Source organism: Anthonomus grandis, chromosome 9 (genome assembly GCF_022605725.1).
Source record: "Anthonomus grandis grandis chromosome 9, icAntGran1.3, whole genome shotgun sequence".
Taxonomy (NCBI): domain Eukaryota; kingdom Metazoa; phylum Arthropoda; class Insecta; order Coleoptera; family Curculionidae; genus Anthonomus; species Anthonomus grandis.
In genome coordinates this window covers 19,409,335-19,421,588 of record NC_065554.1, presented here as the reverse complement: position 1 = coordinate 19,421,588, position 12,254 = coordinate 19,409,335, and the positions used below count along the sequence as shown (strand labels likewise).

Sequence of the window (12,254 nt, the reverse complement as noted above, 5' to 3'; positions counted from 1 at the left end):
TTTTAAAATTATTAGATAGGTTGATAAACGAAACTTACCACTTAAGCCCATCTCAATATTAAAGAATCGCTATAACCATGTCCTCAACTTCTTCAAATGGCCTATTTTTTTAAATTTCAATCCTGGCTCATAAACAATGCTCTACTATATTGCCGAATATTTTAATAGAATGGCTACAAAATTATCTTGAAATATTCACTTCTGGAATTGATAGATATTGTGTCAACATAATGTTTAATATATTAATTTGCATATTAAATATCAGCTGCATATACGTTAAAAAAGAATGGGCTTAATACTAAGTCTTGGAGAAAGTCAAGGTTTGACTTCATATATTCTAATATTTGACAGTTACACATAATGTACATTCGTCTATCAGGAAAAAGATTAACTATATTCAGAGCTATAAATCTGAGATGTTTAGCATAACTAGTTTTTTTACTACTAGAGGCAAAGGTACGTTTTTGGAGGCGCTGGATACATCCACAATAAGAGCAGTAGGATTTTATTAAGCAATAAAAGATATTAGTTGTTATCACTGACATATATGTGAAAAACCCTCGTGCATGTAAATTTTTGTTTCTAGCGGAGAATTTTTTTTTTACTTTCCTACAATTTCCACAAGTATGATATTCTGTTACGCTTTAAATATTTAAGTAATACCTCACATTATCAAGCATTCTTGCCGTCTTGAGCTCTATATTCAGCTTTAGTCTCCGCTTCCGAAAATCTTGAATAGACTCTGACTTCGTACTAAAAATTTTACTTTTTAATTTGAACCTCTAAACTACCAGTCAAGTTTTCAGGAATAAAGAACGGTCCTGCAATATAACTTCCAAAAACAAATATGGAGTAAAAGGTTTCTAATGTTCATTAAACGTAGGAAAATATGAATTCGTAAAACACCAACCTTCTATCAAAATCGCGTTCATGAAGATCATTTAGAAGTCTTATACGGGTGAAATTTAATGTTTTAATGGTGAAAATTAATTGTCTTTTAAAATTCCTTGTACTGTCGAGTGAGTAGTTCCTGAAGAAGTAGCCAGTCCACGAATGATTTGAGTTATGTCAAGTGCTATGAAATCATGCTTTACGTCTCTAGTGGGTTTAACTGCTTAAGAAAAGTGAAATTTCAAGATGATTCCAGGCGTGCCTGGACCATAAAATACGGTAGAAACTGAAAAAGGCACTTTTTACCCACTTTTTGACAATTAAAGTCATCTGAAACCCAGGAATCCTTGACGACGCTATTAAATATTGCTTTCCGTCTCTAGTGCATTAAATTACTTGGGAAAATTGAAAATCCAAGATGATTCTAGGCGAGCCTGGACCATGAAATGCGGTAGAAACCGACAAAATGCACTTTTTACCCACTTTTTGACCATTAAAGTCATCTGAAACCCAGGAATCCTTGACGATCACTATGAAATAATGCTTTACATCTCAAGTGGGTTTAACTACTTATGAAAAGTGAAATTTTGAAATGATTTCGCTCGAGCGTGGACCATGAAATGAGGTAGAAACCGACCAAATGCACTTTTAACCCACATTTTGATCTTTAAACCCATCTGAGATCCATGAATCCTTGACGATCGCTATGAAATGATGTTTTATGTCTCTAGTGAACCCAATCGCTCGAAAAAAGTGAAATTTTAAAATGGTTCCAGGCGTGCCTAGACAAAGTGTTTCAATTGACACCGGATGGTTGTCAATAGTAATACATGTGTTATGTTAACTACTATTCGTTATTAAAACTACTGATTAAAACAACAAATACCGTTTGTGTTAATTTTATTTTAAGAAAAATAACCTATATAATATTAATAAACAAAATTCAATCCGAAAATTCAAAATCACAATTCTGACAAATAAATAGGGCGTTGTTTTTAGCGCATTTAGAGTGTGTCCATGAAGCGCATTCCCTAAATTGGAGCTAATCGTTGGTGCTTTCTTTGTTAAGCATATCGTATCGTCTTCTTCAGAACTTAAAGAGATGTGATCTTGAGATTTCCGTTTCTTAATGCTCTTTTTGTTTTTGATTTTCCCACCATAATGTTTCGTTTCACCGACAATACTTTTTTGTTACCGCGGTTTTCTAACAGTTTCTTTTCAGGTGTTTTTCCTTTTTATCGATTACCATTTTTCTTTGAAATGCTAAAATTTGCCTTAGGAAGTGGTCTAATTTCTTTTGGCATTTTTTCCAACTTGGATAATGTTATTATCATCGTATTTTTGTGGGTGGAAGTTAAAGTAATACCATTTCCTCTTGATATGAAAGGTTGGTCGAGATTTATTTGAAAAACTGCACCCAAATCACCTGCGTACTCTTTAAATTCATTACCACCACAACTTTTATCAAGAGGTCTGTCTGTTACCCTACTAGGTGCAAAATCATTTTCAGTGAAAATGTTTTGGTCGAATGGATATATTCCAGTGCATGAAAAAACAGCAATAATATTTTTCGGAGTTAATTCAAGCAATTTATTTTTAAAAGCTTAGCAGAGCGCTGATCAGTGCTAACTGAAAATGAGTTGGTTATTATATGCGTATAAAACATTATAGCTAAAGGTGGATAAATGGACTGTACTCACTTGTCAGTTAAGCCCAGAAGTTTTCCATAGTGAGAAGATATTTGATAGTATCAAAATTATTCCAAGGAACGTAGTACATTTAAAAACACTTAAGACTATACAGAACACTAAACAGGACAAGCAGTATTTAAAAAGGGGTACACGTTAGCGTCCTTCGTGTTTTGTTTTTTGTAGTACAAGTTGGTGATAAATTGGTGATACAAATTAGACTACAACAGTGAATTTTTGTTCGGGTAAGGAAATTGTTATGTATTTAAAGATGTAAAAGCAAACTTTTAATTAGAGAATTTACCAATGCTTATAAAATATTGAGTTTTGCAATCTCCTATGTAATGGAACGTTCTATTATTAAACTCTTTTAATATTGTTAGTGGCAAAGCAATTTTTACTATTCCTGTGACGTCGTAGATCGCCATCCTCTTGCCAGGGTTATTCCGCATCCACTTATCACATTGTGATGTGAGGCGGGAACGAAAGGAGTGTTATTAAGGTCTTGCGGCAATAATCTATTACAGAAATAGATAAATGAGATGAGTAGTTATTCAAAATAAATAGGATCTTATTATTTTAAGATGGCTTTGTAAAACAAACGAAATGTTTTATATTAACCAGAAAATCTTGTTTTATTATTCATCCACTTTTATTAGCGGTTCTTTTACATCCAACAGGACTCTCTTTAACGAAATGCTCGTGATTTTTTGCCAGTGGAAAGATAAACATTGGAAGAAGAAACTGGGGATTGAACACACTTTATTCCTATTGTGGTTCAAAATGATTTCTATCTACAACGTTAGCCAGATTCCCAATAAATTTGTGCACATTTTCTATATCGAAGTTCATAGCCCTAGCGAGGCTGGTAGATTCCGGAATTCGTATAGAAAAATACGAATTTTGCTTTATTAACTCTAGAAAATTTAAAAATTAGTCCAAGTCTTTGGATATTTTATGTTATTTTCTGCTGCAAATTGGTAAGCAAGTTTCCTTATATTTCTTGTAGATCAAAATATAATTTTGCGTAATTTTTCGACATAACTACCTAGAAAATTCCTGTTGAATAGTGCATCCCTATTATGAGGACGGTATCCGAGTGTTGGCTCCTTATTTTGTTTAACAAACCGATAGACTGAAACATGACACTGGTCATATTGCTTCGTTGAATGTTTGTGAGTTGTTTTTTTCGATCTCGGTTTCACTTTGTCAAATCAAATTATGGATATCTAAAAAAATATAATAAAATCTAAATAACTTGTATCAACTCTTCAGTTGTTCAAGTTTTCAGTTCATCTTTCAACGTTAAATTTGACACCTACCCGATCTCATTATTTATCTGCATGCTACGACTTATTTAACCTCTATATTTGGCCCGCTTAATACTGGAGATACAGACCTTAGAAAACATACAATTCACAAGAATAATTGATTTTTCTGCAACTCCTATGTGTTAGTTACTACCTAATAGTAACATTAGATATCAAAAACCTTTTTTAAGTAAAAAATGACGTTTTCACAGCAAATTCAGCGATTGAAAAGTTTGTAACCGCTATGTTCTGCAGTGAAACAACACCGGCGACTATTGAAATTAAACTACTAGTGCAGATAATTGTGGATAGATAGGAGTACTAGAGAGATTGTTACTATTGACGCCTGTTACAATTGTCGCCGGTCGCACGTATCCCAAAACTGCAACCTCAATTTCCGCGGCTTTTTTCTATTCGATCGTTTTTCTCGGCGATAATGGCGATAATGGTGAATATTAAACACAGATTCAGTTTCTTCAAATTTAAGTATTAACTCAGACACATTTTTTGTCTCGAATTGAATGAACCATTGTTTAATATTTATCACAACTAGGTATGTAACTTAACAATTTGAAATCAAAGATAAAGTTTCTCTAGGATATACAATGCTAAATCTTTTACCAGTCTTGTGGTCTTTAACAGTCCGAGTTTAATTTTTCCTGTTAATTTGCTAGGTCTACTCTTCTACTATTTTAAAAAATAAATAAATTTAATGTAGATTCATGACGCTTATCTAAAAAAAGTATTTAAAAATCCTGTCTCTGAACTCTTTTCACATAACACGTGGCACGCTTCCACATCATCAATTTAACGCCCAGTTACATTCAATTAAAAATCGCCCGTTTAATGTTCAATAAAAAAATAATAATTTGCATAAGATACTCTCACTCTTTCGCATGCGGACTTTTTAAGTATCGCGATAAATCATCCTGTTGTAAAGGCAGTACCTGTTAATGCCCGAATTTCATTAAATTCTCCACTGTATCCACCTTAATTATTGTTGACTTGGAGTTGTAAAAAAACCGACTCAATAGGGTTATTAAAATGCAAATAACAAATTATTTATAATAAAAAAAACCGCGTTTCAGCGAATGCGAGGTCGTTAAGAGAATACCTTGCGATGTTCTATCATTATTGTATCGTACCGAGAACTCATTGTATGATAATGTTTTAAATAGAGATTTAACGCACATATTAATTTACGTAGTAAACGCTTTTCAGAGGCGTATTTGTAACGGTTAGCAGTATTAGACATAAAAATCGAATAATTTAATTATTTAAATAATAATTTTCACGCTTTTAAGCCCAAAAGTGCAAAAAACCTTATTTTTACCGCTTTCCAGTCATACCATTTTTAAAATCACTACTGATGTTAATATAATTATGTATTGTATATTTCGTAGCATCCAAGCTTATAAGAGATCAAAAGTATATATTGGTTCTATGTCCAGGGAAATGAAATTAAAAAAAAAAATTGAAGACAAATAATTTGGAATTACTCAGTCACAAAACTATAAAGGAAAAAGAAATCTTTACCGAGTACAGATCTTCTTGAACTACTGTTTCTATAATAATTGTAGCGTTCCAGAATGTGATTTAAGGTCGTCAAAGCTTCGTAAGTCAGTGCTATATAAATACACAATTTTTTTTACTAATCCTCGAACAATCTACCGGTATGGAAACGAAAGCGTCTAGCATAGAAATTGCATATTGCATTGCTCGAGCTGGTCAGAGGCCAATTCGTAAATAAATAAAGCCCTTCTAGTACATTCGTTCTTAATTTGGTGCTTTAGTACAAAATTACATTTCAATTTAAATAAAGGAAAAAAAGTACATTTTAGTAGAAGTCTAATGATTTCCTAATAAAATATGTTTGTTTCCTGACAAACAATTAAAATCCTAATTTTTCTTTAACACTGTCAAACTGTCCATTTATTGTTATGCGATCAGTGAAGGTAAATTGAAAAAAGTCGGCAACAATGTTTGGTTGTATCGTCAACGCACAATCGATTTTTTTTTAATTTCATCTAAATTGATATTTAGCCACAGAAGATTATATATAAGAGTATAGTTTTATAAAAGGGAATAATTTTTTTTTTAAACATTAAAATATTTCTCGCCATTCAGGTTACTTTCAATAAAAAAAGTTCGTCTTATGGTCGTCGCTTTCATTTCCATACCGGTATAGTACTTCTGAAATAAATAACTTCTATTTTTCAAAATCATCAAGTGATAATTTAGTGCTCTCGAGTCATGTGTCAAATTACTGTCAAAAATTAAAGAAAAAAACGTTCTTTTTACCGCTTTAGAGTCACTGAAATTGATTAAACCACTACGAAACTATATATTTTATTACATACTCCTTTCATTATTTATATTACACCTAAAACTATATCTTTAAATCATTTTAGTCATCTTTTAATCTGCTGAGATAAACATTTTATCGGATCCCTCGGATATTTTTATCAGGCTTAAGTCAGCAAAAACCAAAAAAACATTGCTACCTCAGATTCATTGGTTTATTTAACTTTGCTAAAATAATTTCGTTTTTTTTTTAAATTCTTTGATCTACGTAAGCTAAAATCATAAAATCAATAATATTTGATCAACAATTATCAAAATATTGATTTTATTGTTCAAACCTTTTCATGCTAAAATGATAATTTTGTAGTGTTTTATAAGCATACATTTTACTATACTATACCTAATTGACTTTTGAGTTTTTTGCCACTCTTTGTATGCATATGCTATAACTCTCTATCAGTAAACGTTATGTAATTTTCCAATGCGGTAATTTTAAAAACAATAGATTTATGCGGTTATCAAGTGTAATAATAAAATTTTATTGCTAATAGCTTTGAACAAAAAAAAATGATTAAATTTGCGATAGTATTTATTAAGGTATTTGCTACATATAAAGCGGTTGTAGAATTTATGAACATCCATGACAAGGAAAATTTCGGTTATATGAGAAAGCGCTATTTTTCACACGTGGTGAATTGTTACATTTATTGAACAATTTCGTTCAAAACTATACGTTTTATGCTAATTATAAAATAAAACCCAAGTACATGACAACAACATTAAAATAGCGCTGTTGATGATGATTGTATCGTTACGCGGAAAAATCATCATAATTTGTCATAGTAAGTTTGCCGGGTACGTTTACATCGGACAGTTTTATATAAATAAACATGAGAGATTTTATTTACATAAAGCCTGCCAACAACGCTTTGTACATAAACTGTATTATCAACTACAACCATCAAGGAATCTGATCTGAGTGATAGCGTTATTACCATATGACGTAGAATTTCAAACACAATATATGCACCTTTTTTGTTTAACTTATTTAAATTTTTTTTTATCAGAATTACTTTCTTAAAAAATAATTTTAACCTTAAATTTTACAGCTTACCTATGTCATATTCTTAAATTTTGTTCTTGCAACAGTACAGGACCTATGCTCCTTTCAACGTAAATAACTTGAAGTGATAAAATTTTAGAAAATGAAACTTTTCTTTATTGTATTGGGTCTCTTTTTAGCTTCTAGCTTTTCTATAAAAAAAGTCTTTTTCAATCTGTGACGTAAGAGGGTGGTGGCGACAACACTACTGCACTTAGGCTTTAGTAGGCCCATTGTACGCCTATTTCTGTATTCTCTTTGTGATATATGTATACATGACCTATCAATATTTAAGGCTGAAAAACCAATTACTAGCATTTCTTACGCTACTTTTAATTTTCTGGCTGGACAGTTTTCATAAATTTAAGGGTAACGGTAAGAAACTTAAATTTCTTGAAAACTTTCATAATTACATTCATTTGTGACTCAAAACGTTTTTCAAATGTGAAAATGCAATTATTTGAAAATTCTTTCAGGCAATTTAATAATATATAAAGGTCTTTGAGGTAACTCAAAATTATTGCACTGCTATTGTGCTGCAAGTGTGCCTGGATTGCCTCTGAAAATACTGAAATTTTAAATAATAAAAATATATTTTCACCAATTCACCAAAGTTGTAGACTTATTAATTGATAATCAAAGTTTTTAAAAATCAATTTCGCAACCTTTTTTTTTAAGTAGTTTATTAGGCACAAAATATAATTAGGTCTAATAATAGATCAAGTTTAAGTGCTATTAGGAGATAAGTAAAAGGAATTGTTCCCATTTAAAAGCTTATTAGGAAAATAAGATCGTAATGTTGGATAACAAAGATAATTTTTATAATATGAACGAGATGAACGAAATTGGTCCGTATAAAAAATCCTTAAAAACAATTTATAATTTTTGCACTTTAATACAGAGTGTCTCAAAAATATAGTAATTATACATTTGTAACCAATAAAACCAAAATACAATATTTACAATTTGTAAATATTGTTTCTAATCCAAAATTTTGTATTTTTTAAATAATTTACATTATTGGGATTGTTATCTAAAAACTTAAATACAAATACAAAATAAATAAAATATTGATTTGCTAAGATTAAAATTTGATTAAAATCTTAATTTATAATATAAATATTAATAAATATAAATAATAATTTAATATATATATAATCTTAATTTATACGAAAAAAATAATACTAAGAATAAACGAATAAAGCTCGAAACTAAAATCACATATTTCATTATTATTTTCAAAATATCAATAAAGGAAACGTATATTTAATGATGTTATAAAATGCAAATACTAATAATAATAAAACATATATACTTAAATTATATAATACAACATTACATAAATATTTATTTAGTTTAATAAACTGTAGATTGACATTTAAATAGAACATAAAAATTTAAGTATGTATTTAAATTCACAAAACTGAAAAGTAATATATCTCTTTTGAAAAATTAATATGTCCTTAAAAAAACTTCTTAATACATTTTTGAAATAATATTTAAATTAAAATTTTAAACTCTTGGGTTAATTTATATTTATTTTTTAGATATTTTTACAAACTGTGATATTGCATTTTTTGAAATTGTATGCTTAAATATAAGATATATATGGAGCAATTATAAAACAAAATCAACTGTGTATAGTGCATACTTAATTTTTTTGCTTTTAAAATATTTTGACACGAAATATAATCAAAAATATACAACCATATAAAATCGTTTTAATTAATTACAAGATTAAATACATTTTTACAAATTGCCTATTATTTAAAATGTAATCAAAAAATACTCAATTTAGATACACAAAAAGTAATTAAAAATATTCCAAGAAAACGTAAAATAAACCACGCCTTTAATTAAAATAAATTATACTGATAATTTTAGACTAATCAACTAAGGGGCTCCCCACTATTGACAAATTCATAAGATTTTCAGATAAAACTTATCTTCAAACGATACATGTTTAAATTTTGTAATTTTAAATTCAAAATTAAATCGTAATCCAAGTAATGAATCTAATGTAATTCGTAAAAACCAACATGGCCGAAATAAACCTAAATTAATTAGATTCTACCTAATTAATTATAACCTAATAATTAATTAGCGTCATTAGATGTAATGTAACATAAATATTTTATCTCTATTAAAAATGATATATATTTTTAGTTTATAATTGTGTTTGTTCGCGAACGTTAGCAACACAACACTTGGTACATGGCGCTTTAAAGGTGTAAAATTCAAGGGTCAGCTGTTTTTGGTCGAAGCAAGAGGAAAGATTTGCACGATTGTTTTACCTTCTTAATTATCTTATTATTCTAAGAGATCTGAAAAGATCATACTTGAAATTTTTCATTAAAAATAATGATTCATCTTATTTCAGTAAGAAACAAAAGACCTTATCTGTTATTGACAAATGAAATCTTAGGTTGTTGTAGTCAAAATTTAAAAATTAGTAATTTATCGAGACCTTTTTAGTCTTTTTCGAAAAAACGACTAAAAGGATGCACTAGAAATCAAGGTACTGGAAGTCTAGTTCCAAGAGTGCCTGTAAGAAACAAAAGATTTTTGTCTTTTTTTGACAAATAAAAATCTTGGGTGTCTCGTAGACAAAATTTAAATATTATTGATTTAAAAGCTACTCTGAAGACTTTTGTAGACTTTTTTAAAGAAATGACTTAAATTGATGCACTAAAAGTCAAGATATTGGAACTCTTATTCCAGGAGTGCCTGTAAGACACAAGAGACATCCTTAGCTCATTACGAGTCTCTATGTCTTTAGAAATATCAGTAAGCTTATTAACCTTATTGTTACTATTTATAACTTTTACTTTATTATCGATATCGATCTAATGTCCTCATTATTATTTGAATCCGGACGAATTATTTTTAATGATATAGTTTTTAAGATATTCCTGTTTACTTTCCTTTTAAAATTTCTTGATTTTTTATGTTTTTCTTAGATGAAATACTAACTATTTTGATAAGAATTATATCATATATAATAATAATAATAATCTTTATTTAACATAAATAGCTACATACAAAAACGAAAAAATTTCTCCAAAAATTAATAAAAATATAAATACGTATAATAATAACATTAATTTTCATACAGCTAGTTCAACAACATATTTTGTCAGTAAGAGTACCAGTAAGAGTTCTAGGTTCTATTCTAACAAGATATTCTAAGTTAATTTGAAGATTAGTCTACAAAAAGTTATATTTATATTTTATATATGAATAACATTTTAGAGAACGTAATAGAATGTTTTTATAAACATAATCATTTTAACTACTCAGTCACTAAGAGTAATTTTTTTTTTTATAATAAAGTGTTTGTTCACTTAATATAACTTACTACAAGGCATTTATAAAATGATTATTTTTCTTTTTATAGGCATGTTTTGAAACAGCCATAGAGCAACTAAATAACAAATGTTGCTCAACACATACAGTATTGTGCAAAAAGATAGCAACATTGAACTTTCCTGTTATATATCTTTAAGTATCTATTTTATAAGTAAGGTTTATATATTATTGACAAGAATAGTTAGAGCCTGTTTATATTTTTATATTCTCATATTTTTTGTATCATAATAAATAAAACACCAAATTGTTTTATACAAATTTATTATTCAAAAATATAGCAACAAAAAATAGTTTTGATTCTAAAAAAAATATAACACCAACTAAATTAAAATCAATTCAATATTTCGTGTAGTACCACTTCTTCTTTATAACATCTGCACATCGTCTTGGCATGGACTCAATTAATTTCATAATATAGTCATTGTTCACTTCTTTCCAAGCCTTTTCTACTATTTCAAAGAGAATATTTGTATTAGAGCATGTTAGGTGCCTGATTTTGGTGTCAATGTAATGCCACAAATTCTCTATAGGTTTAGGTCTGGCGATTGAGATGGCCAGACCATTACATTTATTTTTTCATCGGATAGCCGGAACCTCTTAACAAATTGAGAAGCATGTTTTGGATCATTGTCATGCTGAAATATGGCTGTTACTGGCATGACTTCATCCATATATGGCACTAAATGTGCTTGCAGAATGTCTTTGTATATGAAACGATCCATTTTGCCCACTATTCTTACTATGGGTCCCATGCCACGAGCCGAGAAGCATCCCCATACAAGAATATTTCCCCCTCCATGTTTAACTGTGGGGCAAATGTACTTTTTGTTTAAGCTTTGTTCACTGGGGCGTCTGACGTACATCACTCCATCAGTCCTGAATAAATTATTTATTTAGATTCATCACTAAATACGACTTTCTTCCAATCAGTTACAGACCAGTGGACATGAGATTGGGCAAAGTGAAAACGAGCCTTGCCATTCTTCTTTGAGAGTAACGGCTTTTTGGCGGGCCGAAGAGCAGGTAAGTTGGCATTAAGCAATCTTCTTCTTACGGTACTGGAACTGAGGTTTACTCCTCCACCCTCTTTTAATTTTGCCAAAATTTGGGAAGAAGACAAAAAATGATTTTCTTTGGAAATTCGTAGCAGCTGCCTATCCATCCTCAAATTTGTTTTTTGGGGTCTACCAGGAATGGGCGCCGGTGCAGCTGTTCCAGTAAGGCGAAATATTTTGCAAACTCTGGATACGATTGACCTGTGAAGCCGTAAGCTTCTTGCAATGTCACTCTGCCTAACACCATTTTCGTAATGCTCCACAATAAATTTTCTTATATTACCAGAGACGGTTTTTGAGCGACCCATTTTAAGTTAATTCTGAGTTTCAAAAATAACAACTTTACAGCAGGTAAATCGATATTTAACTGATAAAATAAATGCGAAACAAGAATGTTGCTATATTTATGCATATTGTCTAAATAAACAAACATGAGGTTCCTTACTCTGCATTGGCATTCTTATGATATCTCAGTATATTTATAAATAATACAGAGGCGTGTACTTAAAAGTAAAGAAATAATATGGAATAAATA

General features: G+C 29.6%; 1 protein-coding gene across 4 annotated transcripts in view; it reads left to right on the top strand.

Moving 5' to 3' along the window:
• Positions 1 to 12,254, top strand: part of LOC126740790 (cGMP-dependent protein kinase, isozyme 2 forms cD4/T1/T3A/T3B) — a 189,101-nt gene that overhangs the window by 41,606 nt on the left and 135,241 nt on the right. The gene's annotated exons all lie outside the window — the stretch shown is intronic.